Source organism: Symphalangus syndactylus, chromosome 17, assembly GCF_028878055.3.
Source record: "Symphalangus syndactylus isolate Jambi chromosome 17, NHGRI_mSymSyn1-v2.1_pri, whole genome shotgun sequence".
Lineage (NCBI taxonomy): Eukaryota > Metazoa > Chordata > Mammalia > Primates > Hylobatidae > Symphalangus > Symphalangus syndactylus.
In genome coordinates, this window is record NC_072439.2 from 43,263,985 (window position 1) to 43,280,689 (window position 16,705).

The following is a 16,705-nucleotide window of genomic DNA, read 5'->3' on the forward strand; positions in this document are numbered from 1 at the left end:
AATTCTGGGTTGAAAATTCTTTTCTTTAAGAATGTTGAATGTTGGCCCCCACTCTCTTCTGGCTTGTAGGGTTTCTGCTGAGAGATCCGCTGTTAGTCTGATGGGCTTCCCTTTGTGGGTAGCCTGACCTTTCTCTCTGGCTGCCCTTAACATTTTTTCCTTCATTTCAACCTTGGTGAATCTGACAATTATGTGTCTTGGGGTTCCTCTTCTCGATGAGTATCTTTGTGGTGTTCTCTCTGTTTCCTGAATTTCAGTGTTGGCCTGCCTTGCTAGGTTGGGGAAGTTCTGGATAATATCCTGAAGTGTGTTTTCCAACTTGGTTCCATTTTCCACGTCACCTTCAGGAACACCAATCAAATGTAGATTTCGTCTTTTCACATAGTCCCATATTTCTTGGAGGCTTTGTTCATTTCTTTTCACTCTTTTTTCTCTAATCTTGTCATCTTGCTTTTTTTCGTTAATTTGATCTTCAATCACTGATACTGTTTCTTCCACTTCATCAAATCGGCTATTAAAACTTGTGCAATGTGTCACAAAGTTCTTATGCTGTGGTTTTCAGCTCCATCAGGTCATTTAAGATCTTCTCTACACAGTTTATTCTAGTTAGCCATTCGTCTAACCTTTTTTCAAGGTTTTTAGCTTCCTTGTAATGGGTTAGAACATACTCCTTTAGCTCAGAGACATTTGTTATTACCGACCTTCTGATGCCTACTTCTGTCAATTCATCAAACTCATTCTCCATCCAGTTTTGTTCCTTACTGGCGAGGAGCTGCGATCCTTTGGAGGAGAAGAGGTGCGCTGGTTTTGGGAATTATCAGCTTTTCTGCTCTGGTTTATCCCCATCTTTGTGGTTTTATCTACCTTTGGTCTTTGATGTTGGTGATGATATTGGGTTTTGGTGTGGATGTGCTTTTTTTTGATGTCGATGCTATGCCTTTCTGTTCGTTTTCCTTCTAATAGTCAGGCCCCTCAGCTGCAGGTCTGTTGGAGTTTGCCGGAGGTCCACTCCAGACCCTGTTTGCCTGGGTATCACCAGTGGAGGCTGCAGAATAGCAAATATTGCTGCCTGACCCTTCCTCTGGAAGATTTGTCCCAGAGGGGCACTCACCTGTATGAGGTGTCTGTTGGCCCCTACTGGGAGGTGTCTCCCAGTCGGGCTACATGGGGGTCAGGGACCCACTTGAGGAGGCAGTCTGTCCATTCTCAGAGGTTGAACGCCATGCTGGGAGAACCACTGCTCTCTTCAGAGCTGTCAGACAGGGACGTTTAGGTCTGCTGCCTTTTGTTCTGATATGCCCTGCCCACAGAGGTGGAATCTACAGCAAGGCAGTAGGCCTTGCTGAGCTGTGGTGGGCTCCACCCAGTTCGAGCTTCCAGGCCTCTTTGTTTACACTCAGTTGGAAATGCAGAAATCACCCATCTCTGCGTGGATCTTGCTGGGAGCTGCAGACCAGAGCTGTTCCCATTCGGCCATCTTGGAACTTATCCTCTTTTTTTTTTTTTTTTTTTTGAGATGGCGTCTTTCTCTGTCACCCAGACTGGAGCACAGTGGCACAATCACAGCTCACTGAAACCTCTGGCTCCTGGGTTCAAGCGATTGTCCTGCCTCAGCCTCCTGAGTAGCTGGGATTACAAGCAAGCACCACCACACGTGGCTAGCTTTTGTATTTTTAGTAGAGACGGGGTTTCACCATGTTGCCCAGGCTGGTCTCAAACTCCTGACCTCAAGTGATTCACTCACCTCAGCCTCCCAAAGTGCTGGGATTACAGGCATGAGCCACCATGCCCGGCCCCATTTCCATCTCTTGATTCCTGTATTTATTCTGGCTGTGGGAAAGACAGCACCACACATTGGTCTCTGATTCAAAACACACACTGCATCTTGTAAGATAGCATGGCTTTCTTTCAGGACAATGTCTTTAAACCAACTGAGTCTTCAGTAAGCCATTATACTTTTCTACTAGGCCAGATATTTCTGGGTGAAGGAATACATGGTATGACCTGTAAATTTTATGGGCATAATCCCATCGTTGTATTTCTTTTGCTGTGAAATAATCACAAGCACTGTTGTGCAGAATACAATTAAAATGAATAAGGCATTTTATGAGTCCATGAATAGTGGTGCAAGCATTATGGGCAGGGAAGGCAAGTCCATATCCAGAATATGTGTCCATTCCAGTGAAAAGATCTCTGTCTGCTTCCATGAGGGAAACAGTCCAATATAATCAACCGACAACCAGGTGGCTGGCTGACTTGTCTCTCCACGGAAGGGTGCCAAATTAGAGACCCAGTGTTGGTTTGTGCTGTTGGCCAGTTAGTATTGTTAACAGTAGCAATGTAGCTGGGCTACAAGGCCAGCCTTTGTGAGAACATCATATTGCTGAGCCCATGCAGAGCCTCTATTCTGGACAACATGACCAGTTTGCACATGGGTCCATTGAGAAATCACTAGGGTGGCTGGTTAAAGTGGCTGACTGACATCAAGAGAATGAGTCATTTTGTTCACCTGATCATTAAAAGTTTCCTCATCAGATGGTGCCCTTTGGTGAGTATCTACATGGGACACAAATATATTCACATGGAGTGTTTCAACCATCCTGAAAGGTCCATCCACATACCTCTTCCTTAGATCCTCTTGTATCAATCTTCCAATCTTGTCCTCTCTGAGTCCTTGATCATCCAGCCCAAATGTTAGCAACTGCCCATGAATCAGTGCTGATCCATACTTCTGACCATGTTTCAGTCCAGATAAGGTGGACAACCAAACATGTTGCTCTAATTTATGCTCAGTAGGAGAATTGCCCTCTACTACTGCCCTTCAAGGCCACCTCTCATTGGGACTGTAATGATGTAACCATCCACCTCTGGTTGGTAACAGCATATCGTGTAGAACCATTTGCCTACCAGGCCTGGGATTTTCCCCCTTCAATCAATCAGTTGTAAGAAGCTCCTTATAAAGTAACAGATATGAGTTGAGAGAGGAACAGTCGCTGTTGAAGGACTCTTCATGGAATTACCTATTTCCCATTTCTGCATAAGTCTGATATATGCCATTTCCACTTGATGACAGATTGCTTCCATGTGTACCCAACCTTATGGCTTGGTGGTTCAGATAGCACCCATTTCATAAAGGGAAGCTCAGTTAACATTGCCACTTGATGTCCCATAGTTAGGCATTCAGTCTCTACCCAGGGCTAAATAACCAGACGACAGCTGTTTCTGAAAAGCTCAAATAATTATTTGTAGAATTATTTGCTCCAAAGCCCTAGAGGTCTATATGATGATTTCCCTTTGGTACAAAGTGTATCTGCTTACTACATAATAGAATAAGTATTTTATATGTAGAGCTATTTCAGTATTCAATATTGCCATTCTCAGGGGGTAATTTTTATTTTCTTGTTAGAAAGTTTTTGTTTAAAATATGTTGTTTTGGGCCAGGAGTGGTGGCTCACACCTGTAATCCCAGCACTTTGGGAAGCCGAGATGGGTGGATCATGAGGTCAGGAGTTCAAGACCAGCCTGGCCAACATGGCGAAACGCCATTTCTACTAAAAATGCAAAAACTAGCTGGATGTGGTGGCAGGTGCCTGTAATCCCAGCTACTTGGGAGGCTGAGGCAGGAGAATTATTTGAACCTGGGAGGCGGAGGTTGCAGTGAGCTGAGATCACACCACTGCACTCCAGCCTGGGCTACATGAGCGAAACTCCATCTCAAAAAAAAAAAAAAATTTGTTTTAGTCGGGCATGGTGGCTCACACCTGTAATCCCAGCACTTTGGGAGGCCAAAGCAAGTGGATCACCTGAGATTAGGAGTTCAAGACCAGCCTGGCCAACATAGTGAGACCCCATCTCCACTAAAAAATACAAAAGTTAGCTGGGTGTGGTGGCCTGTGCCTGTAGTCCCAGCTACTCAGGAGGCTGAGGCAGGAGAATTGCTTGAACCCGGGAGGCGGAGGCTGCGGTGAGCTGAGATGTACCACTGCACTCCAGCCTGGGCGACAGAGTGAGACTCCATCTCAAAAAAATAAAATAAAATGAAAATGTTATTTTTATCTTCTGATCTTCCTCAAAATTCTACTCTGGTTTCTATTGACCTTATTATTTTATGTCAACTTTTCCTTCACTTTCCTTCTCCTGTTGTGTTTTTTTTCATATTTTCCTCCTTTTGTTTCTATGGATATTGCCTTTTCCATCGACCTTTTCCAAGTTTTCCTCATTTCTGTTAATTTTCTATTTGACACACTTCATTTCTTTTCCTTAGCCTTCCTATTCTTTCTTGCCTCCACTTTTGTCTCTCTGCATTTTTTAACCAATTACATTTTATTTCTACTAGTTCTTATTAGTGCCACTTAAAGAATCTAACACATGCCTCTGAGATAAGATTTTTTATTTATCCTTGTAGAGCTTATAGGATTCCAATGGAAAAGATGCCAATGGAAAAACTTATTCAGTATATGTGAACATTTAATATAGTGTGAATTAGTTGTTGAGAAGGTCAAAGTTCGATATCTCTAAAAATCAGAGAGGATCCCCAAAGGCAAAATTCTTATTTCTCTACGATCATACTGCATCACTAACTCTGATTGCCCTTGCAAATCTGCATCTTTAGATATTAAAAAGGGAAAGCAACTCTATGTGCATACCCCACAGCCAAGTATGCTAATGTGTTGTATTTATTATAAAAAACAGCTTTTTAATAAACTCCACAGTTGTAAAGATTTTATCTCTGATCATATATTAAGCGGTTTTATAAGCTTCCAGTTCAAAATATAAATATCGTAGTTACGCTTAGAACAACCTCTAGTAAAGCCACATGTATTTTCAACATTCTTATATGAAGATGTTTGACCCTGAAAAGTCTACTGTAACATATCTGAAAAATGTTTAAGCACCTAAAATTTCTCTACCAATAGCACAAACACAGTTGTAATATCAAATTTCTCAGTAGTGAAAATAATATTTTCCTGAGACATAATCTTGGAGAGTGATATTTAAGGGGAAAGTTCAATCTGTTGTCATATACATCTTCACAAGAAAATGATTGAACTGGCCGGGCGCGGTGACTCACGCTTGTAATCCCAGCACTTTGGGAGGCCGAGGCGGGCGGATCACGAGGTCAGGAGATCGAGACCACGGTGAAACCCTGTCTCTACTAAAAATACAAAAAATTAGCCGGGCGTGGTGACGGGCACCTGTAGTCCCAGCTACTCGGAGAGGCTGAGGCAGGAGAATGGCGTGAACCCGGGAGGCGGAGCTTGCAATGAGCCGAGATCGTGCCACTGCACTCCAGCCTGGGCGACAGAGCGAGACTCCGTCTCAAAAAAAAAAAAAAAAAAAAAGAAAATGATTGAACTAACACTGGCTTTTGCAGTAATGTAAATAAAACTCCAGTGATTCCTGAAAGATTTCTTGTAATAAACACATTGCCATTCAAATAATATATTTTATTAGTATATTATATTCTGAAGCAAACACGTCATATAAGTAATATAATTAAGATATTTTACATGTTATATGTTACTTAACATTTCTTTTAAAAAATTGTTTTTTTTTATTTTTTGTAGAGATGGAGTCTTGAATTCCTGGGCTCAAGTGAACCTCCTGCCTCAGCCTCCCACAGTGTTGAGGTTACAGGCATGAGTGACCACACCTGGCCTTACTTAACATTAATTGGATTAAAAAAAAAAAAAAAAATATATATATATATATATATATATATATATATACACACACAAAGAATTTTTTTTTTGAGACGGAGTCTCTCTTTGTCACCCAGGCTGGAATGCAGTGGCTCGATTTCGTTTCACTACAACATCTGCATGCCAGGTTCAAGTGATTCTCCTGCCTAAGCCTCCCAGAGTAGCTGAGATGACAGGTGTGCACCACCCGCCTGGCTTTTTTTTTTTTTTTTTTTTTTTAGTAGAGACAGAGTTTCATCATGTTGGTCATGCTGGTCTCGACCTGAAATGATACCCGCACTTTAGGAAGCCGAGGTGGGCGGATTACGAGGTCAGGAGATGGAGACCATCCTGGCTAACACGGTGAAACCCCGTCTCCACTAAAAATATAAAAAATTAGCTGGGCATGGTGGCGGGCGCCTGTAGTCCCAGCTACTCGGGAGGCTGAGGCAGGAGAATGGCGTGAACCCAGGAGGCGGAGCTTGCAGTGAGCCGAGATCGCGCCACTGCACTCCAGCCGTGGGGAGAGAGCAAGACTCCTCTCAAAAAAAAAAAAAAAAGCCTGACTAAAGTTTGGCCAAGCAAGGGATCTTTTGTCACCAGATTGCCAGGATTCAGATTCTGCTTCTGAAACATATTAGCTTTGTAACTGTGGGCAAATTACTTAACCCATGGCTCAGCTTTCGTAACTGTAAAATGGGACTAATAATAATACGTACTTACAGGATTATTATGAGGGTTAAACCACTTAATATATGTGCAGCCCTTAGGAAAAGTGCCTTATTAGTTGGGTGTGGTGACGTGCACCTGTAGTATGAGCTACTAGGGAGGCCGAGACAGGAAAAATCTCTTGAACTTGGGAGGTGGAGGTTGCAGTTAGCTGAGATTGCACCACTGCAGTCAGCCTAGGTGACAGACTTTGTCTGGAAAAAGAAAGAAAGAAGAAGGAAGGAAGGAAGGAAGGAAGGAAGGAAGGAAGGGCGAGCACCTAGCACTTATATGTAGTATCTAAGTGCCAGCTGTTTTTCTGAGGCAGCTCAACACAATGGCTAGACTTTAGAGCCAAACTGACAGTTTCCAATCCCAGTGCTACCACTTTCTATCTGAATATTGGAGAAGTTACTTAACTCTCCTGTGCCTCAGTTTCCTCACCTGTCAAATGGGGGTGATAATAGTACTTGCCGGGAGGCGGAGGTTGCAGTGAGCCGAGATTGCGCCATTGTCCTCCAGTCTGGGTGACAGAGCGAGACTCTGTCTCAAAAAAAAAAAAAAAAAAGAAATTATTGTGAGTTGATAACACAAAGTACTGTGGCTGGTACGCTAAGTTCTCACGACCTTCAGATTATGAGACTGACGCGCTGCCTACTGCGCTAACGAGGCTGCTAGGTACGGTAAGTTCTATGCAAGTGTTTGCTTCTACGTGGCTTACCTGAGTGCCACTGGGGCTTGAAAAGGAGCATTGCTCTTTCTCTTTCCTCTGAGTCATGGAAGCCCAAACAGCTTAGTGGAATTGTCAGGTAGCCCATCCTCCCTGGACTCACTGAATACTCTCATGGGACAGCTAGGCCACCTGCCAGGATTCGTTCTGCCTAGGGTGTCCTGTCCCTAGGCAAAAGAACAATTCAGGCCGGGCACGGTGTCTCATGCCTGTAATCCCAGCACTTTGGAGGCCGAGGCGGGCGGATCACCCGAGTTCAGGAGTTTGAAATAAGCCTGGCCAACATGGCAAAACCCCATCTCTACTAAAAGTACAAAAATTAGCCTGGCGTGGTGGTGGGCACCTGTAATCCCACCTACTTGAGAAGCTAAGGCACAAGAATCACTTGAACCCTGGAGATGGAGGTTGCAGTGAGCCGAGATCATGCCACTGCACTCCAGCCCGAGTAACAGGGCGAGACTCTATCTCAAAAATTTAAAAAAAAAAAAAATTCAGGCAAAAGAACAATTATGATTATTTATATTTTATTTTAGAGACAGTCTCACTTTGTCACTCAGGCTGAAGTCCAGTGGCACAAACATGGCTCACTGCACTCTGACCTCCAGGCTTAGGCAATCCTCCTGCCTCAGCCTCTTGAGTAGCTGGGACTACAGGTTCATGCCACCACACCCGGCTAATTTTTGTATTTTTTGTAGAGATGGGGTTTCGCCATGTTGCCCAGGCTGGTCTTGAACTCCGGTGCTCAAGCGATCCACCCGCCTCGACCTCCCAAAATGCTGGGGTTACAGGCATGAGCCACTGCACCCAGCCTATTTATACAAATTAAAACAAGGAGAGAGGTATAGAATCAGCTGAAGGTTGTAACATATTTGAGTTGGCTCCAGTTCTATTCTGGAACTATTTTTTATCTAAGTATTTTTTGTGTCTAAATATTTCTCAAAGTATTTATCACTTAGGTCCTCTGGACCTCAATTTTCTTGTTTTCAAAATGAAAGGATTGTACTCAAAAATCTCTCACGATTGTTCTTGGTATGAAATTCTAAAATTCTATCATTCTATCCACATAATACATAGTGTTTGGGCACGGTGTGGCCTAGGAGAGATTAAATCTTAGTTTCTATTTGAATCAAGGCCAAAACTCAAATGCCACTGTTGGTGACAGCTGCCTAAACTGTAAATCTCAACAAACCTTATACTCTCTTTTTATTATGAAGCGAAAGGACCAAAATAAATTGTAACCTTTATAGTGATAAGTATTTCTATGGCTAAATTGCTGTAAAACTCCTGAACTACTTGAAAATAACAGAATGTTACAGGTCTGAAGGTTTCTAAAATCTTCTCAAATCCAAGCATAAATTTTAAGTTTAAATGAGGCATATATTACACACACACACACACACACACACACAAGTAAAAGTGCTTTATAGAGTTGATACATTTTACAAATGTAAGATGTGATCATGTATAAAATAAATCTGGTCTTATTTTAATAGAAGAGCTTTATAATAATAATTTGTGGAGATGGAAATCTCTAGTTATTTAGCAAGCATAGAGAAATTCTTGCTTCTAAACTGACATCAAAGCATTTCTAGTTGATAAGATGTCTCAGTAAGATTTCATATATATGAAGTCATGCCAGTTGCCAGAAAGAGAAGCAGCTTTACTTTGAGGGTTTTAAGTTTCCACATTTGCTTTTAGCTTCTTTGCCAGAGGCACATACTTCTCCTCCACCCCAACAAATTTCTATGACGTTTTTAATAGCAAGGCATTTTTTCCACTGCCTTTTTACTTTTATCAGATTGCAGAATGATTAATCGGTTGGCAAAATTTGTTGATCTATTATTATGACTCCTAGTTTATCATGTAGTGGTTAATTCTACAGTATTCTTTAAAATATGGCTTGGGTTCATCTTTGTAGTAATACAGTGATCTATTTACCAATGTATATTTATTTGTAAGACAATTTTTTGTACAAAACCATATTATCATGCCTGAAACAATATTTACAACATTAGCACACCTCTTCACATATTCTGCAGCATCTGTTTTGATATATTTCTTGATCATATATTTACTCTTTCACTAATCACTACAGGAGGTCTCCAGATTATTATTAACCAAGGTTTCCATTATATATATGCAATCATTTTCTAAAATTTATATTTTAATTCATATAGTAAAATTCACTCATCTGTGAATTTCAACTAATGCATTCAGTCATGTAACCACCAGCCTTGTCAAGATTTAAAATGATTCCATCATCCAAAAATATTCGCTCATGCTACTCCTTTGTAGTCAACCCTTTTACCCAACTCTAACCAGTGGCAACTACTGATCTGGTTTCCACTTCTAGAGTTGCCTTTTCCAGAATGTCATACAAATGAAATCATACAGCATGTAGCCTTTCCTGTCTGGCTTCTTTCACTTAAAATAATGCATTTGAGATTCCTTAATGGGGTTGCTTGTATCAATAGCTTGTTCCTTTTTATTGCAGAATAGTATTCCTTTATATGTATGTACCACAGTTTGTTGACTCATTCCCCAGTATAAGGACATCTGGGTTGTTTCCAGTTTTTGGTGATTATGAATAAAGCTGCAGTAAACATTTGCATGCAGTATTCTGTGTGACTATAAGTTTTCATTTCTCTTGGGTAAATATTTTGGAGTGGGATTGCTGGATCACATGGTATTTTATATATAAATCTATAAGAAACTTCCAAACTTTTTCTCAAGCTAGCTGTACCATTTTTCACTCCCCCTAGCTATGTGTGAGAGTTCCAGTTGTCCCAAATACTCATCAACATTTGATACTGTCAATCTTTATTTTACTATAGCCATTCTAGTATGTACTAGCATCTCATTGTGATTTCAATTTGTATTTCCTTTTTGACAAATAATGTTGAACATTTTTCCATCAGCTTATTAGCCATTCATATATCTTCTTTAGTGTAGCATCTATTCAAAACTTTTGCTGATTTTAAAACAGCAGGTTGCTTGTTTTCTTACCATTGACATTTTAAAAAATTGAGGTAATATATATATAACATAATATTTAACTTTTTAACCATTCATAAGCATACAATTCAGTGGCATTAAATATACTCACAATGTTGTGTAACCATCACCAACATCTATAATCAATCATCCCCAACAAAAACCTGTACTCATTAAATAATGACCTCCCTCTTTGCCCTGGTATCCCCCAACCCCACCTCCAAGTCCCTGTTAACGTCTATTCTACTTTCTGTGTCTGTTAATTTTCCAATTCTAAGTACCTCATATAAGTGGAATCATACAATATTTGTCCTTCTGTGTCTGGCTCATTTCACTAAGCGTGTTTTCAAAGTCCACCCATGTTGTGGCATATATCAAAATTGCATTCCACTTTATGGCTTATTAACATTTTGCTGAATCTAATTACCAAGTCTTAAGTGCTCCTTTTATGCACTGTTTTCAAGTCCTTTTTCAGATATATATATATACACACACACATATATATACACATATATATACACATATATATATATATATTTTTTTTGAGATAGGGTCTCACTCTATCACCTAGGCTGGAGTGCAGTGGTGCCATAATAGCTCACTACAGCCTTGACCTCCTTGGCTCAAGCAGTTCTCCCACCTTCACCTCCCAAAGCTAGGACTGTAGGTGTGCACCACAACGCCTGGCAAAATTTTGATTTTTTGTAGAAACAGGGTCTCACTATGTTGCCCAGGTTGATCTTGAAACTCCTGGCCTCAAATTATCTTCCCAAGTCAGCCTCCCAAAGTGCTGGGATAACATGCATGAGCCACCATGCCTGAACCAGATATTTAGTTTGTAAATATTTTCTCCCAAAGTGTTGCTTGTCTTATTGTTTTCTTTGGAGTTTTTCAAAGAGGCAAAAAAATTAATTTTGATAAAGTCTAATGTATCAATTTTTTCCTTTTAAGGACTATGACTTTGATGTCATATTTAAGAATTCCTTGCCTAATCCAGTATCAAAAAGATTTTCTGTGTTTTCTTCTAAAGTCTTAAAGTTCTACATTTAGGTCTCTGATCCATTTTGAGCCAATTTTTATATAAAATTCAAGGTGTGGATTGGGCTTATGTTTTACATGTGGATCAAATTGTTCCAGAACAATTTGTTGGAAACATTAACTTTTCTCCATTGAATTTCCTAGCAAAAAATCAATTGACTGTATTTTTGAGGGTTTATTGCTAGTCTATTATATTCTGTTGATCTATGTGTCTATCCTTTTGCCAAAACCACACTGTCTTGATTACTGTAGATTTACAGTAAATCTTGACATCAGATAATGTGAGTTCTTCGACTTCCTTCTTTTTCAAAATTGTTTTGACTATTCTATTTCCTTTGCCTTTACAAATAAATTCTAGAATTACCTTGTTGATATCTACAGGAAATCCTGCTGAGGCTGGGATTGAGATTGGGGTGAATCCATAGATCAACTTGGTGAGAACTGACATTTTAGCATTTGTGATTATTTTTGGTTGCAACTATCTGATTGAAAATTTCTGCAATAAATCCTTCACTTCTACTAGGTAAAATATGATGTTGTTTTATCTTAATGAACATAATACAGGTATTTGAAATCAATTTCTTTCTGTATCAATTGAGTTGTTTGCAGGTGATTTGTGTTGTAGTGAATTATTTTTAGCTACTAAGTTTTAGTGATACAAAGCTATAGTCATTTTTAATTTATTGATTTAGTTATGTTAGTATTATTAAAATGATGATGTTCTTTTTTATTTTGGAACTATTTAGATCTTTACATGAGCTTAAGTTGTTTTCTATTTATTTGTTGTGGTAAAATACACATTACAACTTACCATTTTAACTGTTAAGTGTAAAATTCAGTGGCATTAAGTATATTCACATTGTTGTGCAACCATCACCACCATCTATCTCCAGAACTTTTTTCATCTCCCCAGACTGAAACTCTGTACCATTTAAACAATAACTCCCAATTTCTCTCAGTCCCTGGTAACCATCATTCCGCTTTCTATCTCTATGAATTAGACTACTCCAAGTACCTCATATCAGTGGAGTCATACCGTATTTGTCCATCTGTGACTGGCTTATTTCACTTAGCATAATGTCTTCAAGGTTCATATATATTGTAGCATGTGTCAGAATGTCCTTCCTTTTTAAGGCTGGATAATATTCCATTATATGTACACACTACATTTTGTTTAGCCATTGATCTGTCCATGGATCCATGGACACTTGGGATTACTTTCACCTTTTGGCTATTGTGAACAATACTGCTATGAACACCCGTGTATACATAGCTTTCCAGTTCCTGCTTTCAATTCTTTGCATTCCACAAAGTGGAATTGCTAGATCATATCATAATTCTATGTTTAATTTTTTTTTTTGAGACAGAGTCTTGCTCTGTCACCCAGACTGGAGTGCAGTGGTGCCATCTTGGCTCACTACAACCTCTGCCTCCCCAGTTCAAATGATTCTCCTGCTTCAGCCTCCCGAGTATCTGGGACTCCAGGTGGGCACCACCACACCTGGCTAATTTTTGTATTTTTAGTAGAGATGGGGTTTCACCATGTTGCCCAGGCTGGTCTCAAACTCCTGGCATCAAGTGATCTGCCCGCCTCAGCCTCCCAAGGTGCTGGGATTACAGGCGTGAGCCACTGCACCTGGCCCTGTGTTTCATCCTTTGAGGAACTGCCATACTAATGAGCTAAAGTCTTATTTGATCTACTTATTTAACATTGCTTTTTATTTTGTTGTCAGATTTATGAGTAGTATATAGAAAAGGAAATAAATTTTAGACATTAGTGAATGATATTGTGGACAGTGGGGAAAGTCAAGGAAAATATAATGGAGATACTCTTCAAGGAAGGAATTCGAACATCTTGCACTTATGTCACAGGATCATTGGAATGTCACTTTTCCGGCAGGAAGCCTCTGTGGCGGGTGGTGCCCTTACCTGAGTTTTGCTCAAGCCTGCTGGGCTCATTCCACCCATTTGGCCTGGCAGGCTGTGCTCGTTTCATGCTACCAGCCCAGATCCCATGCCTGCCAAAAGTGAGCCAGGCACAGAGCGGGGAGGAGTGCACGAGCGAGTGAGCACGGGGTCTGGCTACTGCTCACAGCCAGGCACGCTGGCTGCTGCAGTGGGGCAGGCAGCTCCAGGTATCAGCGCAGGTGCCGGCTCGGTGTAAACCTGCAGCTGGATCTGATACACCACAATCAGCTTCCACTGTGGGTGCCCACATCTGGACGAGGGAACATGGTGGCGCCCAAAAGCTTGGAGATGCCAGAAACCACAGAGCTCCAAAGAGGGTGTCACAGCCCTGGCTCGGGGAGCCCCTAGGTCTGGGCTTGCAGAAGGGCTGCAGCTCTTCTCTCCTTCTTGTCACCCACAGCGTGGCTAGTGGGAGGTGAGGGGGTGTGTTACAGCCCCGTTTGTGTTACAGCCCTTTCAGTCCCACCATTCAGCAGGCCCGGAGTTCTTGTCCTGTGTCTAGGAAGAATGAGGTACGGGGACAACTGGAGGGTGAGCAAGGCAAAGAGGTGTTTTATTGAATGACAGTACAGGTTTCAGGAGACCTAAAGTGGGTAGCTCTTTCCACAGGCAGGTCATCCCAATGAGTGCAGCTCTCAGCAGAGAGGAGTCCCAGAGTGGGTAGATCCTATTAGCATATCTGCAGGCAGGTCGTCTAGACATTTCCCTGAGTCTGGCTGAGTCCAGGGTTTTTAATGGGTTCAGAAGGGAGGAAGTGCATGCTAATTGGTCCATCGGTAGGCCTGGAAAAAGCACCAGAAGTTCTCACTCCCTGCTGTGGACTCCACCCTAAACTGACAGTCTGGCCCCTGGGGTTCAGGCTGTCCCTGGCTTGAGGGTGGGGCTTCACTGGGGACCCATCCCTTTCTGCCCAGGAACCTGTCTGCCTCCTGCCACCATCTAAATGTCAACCATGGCACCCAGGATGTTTGTACCCACACTGATCCACCTTCAGCCCCCCTTGGCCTCCCTCCCGTGCTTGTTGGCACCCAAAGTCCGGAGGAAGCTGTGGTGGCAGGGGACTGGTATGTCAGCACCTGGGCTTGGCCTCAACTTTGCTCTGAAATCGGAGCAGGCGCCAGGGGACAGGGAGAGGCCAGGCAGTGAGAGCAGGCACTTTTGAGCCTGCAGGGGCAGGGGGCTTCCTGGCCCCGGAGAGCACAGGATGCCTGGGTCCCCAGCTGTGGCTGAGTGGCTGCAGCTGCACCCAGGAAGGTGGGGCTCCCACCTGTTCCCAGCTCTCACTGGCTTCACGGAGCATACAGCCCTGACCACACCTACCCCACTGCAGCCAGTGTCTTTGCAGCAGCTGCTGCAGATGAGCCACTGCTGCCATCACTTATACCACTACTGGAGCTGCAGTATGTTCACAGAATCATTATTTGCTTTCTAAAATTCTAATAATGTCAGAGATATAGTCAGCATCTGAGTTTATTTTTTATTTATTTATTTTTTAGACAGTGTCTCGCTCTGTTGCCCAGGCTGGAGTGCAGTGGTGCAATCTCGGCTCACTGCAACCTCTGCCTCCTGGGTTTGAGCAATTCTCCTGCCTCAGCCTCCCAAGTAGCTGGGACTACAGGTGTGTGCCACCATGCCCCGCTAATTGTATTTTTAGTAGAGACAGGGTTTCACCAACATGGTGGGCCAGGCTCGTCTCGAACTCTTGACCTTAGGTGATCTGCCCACCTTGGCCTCCCAAAGTGCTGGGATTACAGGCAAGAGCTGCTGCACCTGGCCAGAATTTTTTTTAATTTAATTTTATTAGTATGCAAAAAGAAAATTTAATATTGCAAATTCCTTAGCCCTGGAAAGGAAAGGTTTTGTACCAGGTTTTTAAAAAACTAACAATTTCTTTAATAACCATTTTATGGCCTCATTCAGAATTTACCAGAATGCTGTTGTTAAAAGTTTATGAAGGCTGGGCATGGTGGCTCATGCCTGTAATCCCAGCACTTTGCTATCATGCCCAGCTAATTTTTGTATTTTCTGTAGAGATGGGGTTTCACCTTGCCCAGGCTGGCCTCAAACTCCTGGACTCAAGGGATTTTCCTCTCTTGGCCTCCCAGTGTGCTGGGATTACAGGTGTGAGCCACCGCATCCAGCCTATCCTATATTTTGAAGTACCTCTTTGTACTTTCTCAATAATTCCCTCTCCCAGTGGTGGTTGTCCACCCACCTCATCCCTTTTTACCATGCCTTTCGGAGCACTCTCCACAAACAAACAAACAATCAAACCATTTTCTCAAGAACATTGCATTTCCTTTAGAGTGTTTTACTCTTTGAATTGCCTGCTAGAAAGCTCAGGGCCAATTTTGTGAATAAATTTTACTTTCTTCTTTGTCTTATAATCTTATTCTCCCTTCTTCTTTACTTTGTCTCTGATACTTTAAAAAAAACTTTGCTGTGTTGTTAACATATTTGTAAAACCACCTTAGTACCTTTTAGAACAACACGAGATTATAATGAATGAATACTCTGGCACTGGCTGCTAATTGTCTATCCAAAATCTTGCAGCCATAAGAAAAAAAATGAAATCATATCCTTTGCAGCAACATGGATGCAGCTAGAGGCCATTATCCTAAGGGAATTAATGCAGAAACAGAAAACCAAGTATCCCATGTTCTCACTTATAAATGGGAGATAAACATTGGGTGGTACACACGGACACAAAGATGGAAACAGTAGACACTGGGGGCTTGAAAAAAGAGTAGGGATGGAGGGGTGCAAGGGTTAAAAAGCTAACTATCAGTTACTATGTTCACTACTTGGGTGACGAGATCATTCGAAGCCCAAACCTCAACAGCATGCAATATGCCTGTGTAACAAGCCAGCACATGTACACCCTGTATCTAAAATAAAAATAAATAAATAAATAAAATAACCCCCAGAGAGCTAGATAGCTAGCTGTCTCCACTATGTGAGAACACAGTGAAAAGATGCCATCTGCAAACCGGAAAGCAGGCGCCCACCAGACACTGAGTATGCTGGTTCCTTGATCTTGGACTTCCAGCCTCCAGAACTGTGACAAATCAATTTCTGTTGCTATATATAACCTTTCTTTCTTTTTTTTTTTTCTTTTTGAGACAGAATCTCTGTCTGTCACCCAGCCTGGAGTGCAATGGCACCAACTCGGCTCACTGCAACCTCTGCCTCCTGAGTTCCAGCAATTCTCCTGCTTCAGCCTCCCGAGTAGCTGGGACTACCGGTGCCTGCCACCACACCCAGTTAATTTTTTTGTATTTTTAGTAGAAACAGGGTTTCACCATGTTTGCCAGGCCGGTCTCAAACTCCTGGCCTCAAGTGATCCATCTGTCTTGGCCTTCCAAAGTGCTGGGATTACAAGCATGAGCCACCATGCCCAGCCATCTTTCTTTCTTTACTAATGGAATGCGATTTTGCTCATTTATTTTGATCAATGTGCCCTAAATCAAACATAAAGTTGGGGGTGGTCGTAGTTGACATGATTTTAGCCAGTGAGATATAAACAGAAGTCTACTTCAGAGTTTCCAGAAAAACTATTGTTTTACTATTAAAAGGGGGCAGAGTC

The 16,705-nt window shown here is 41.9% G+C and overlaps 1 protein-coding gene across 11 annotated transcripts in view; it reads left to right on the plus strand.

The window, feature by feature from the left end:
* PPHLN1 (periphilin 1) overlaps nucleotides 1-16,705 on the plus strand; it is a 226,930-nt gene that overhangs the window by 14,901 nt on the left and 195,324 nt on the right. The gene's annotated exons all lie outside the window — the stretch shown is intronic.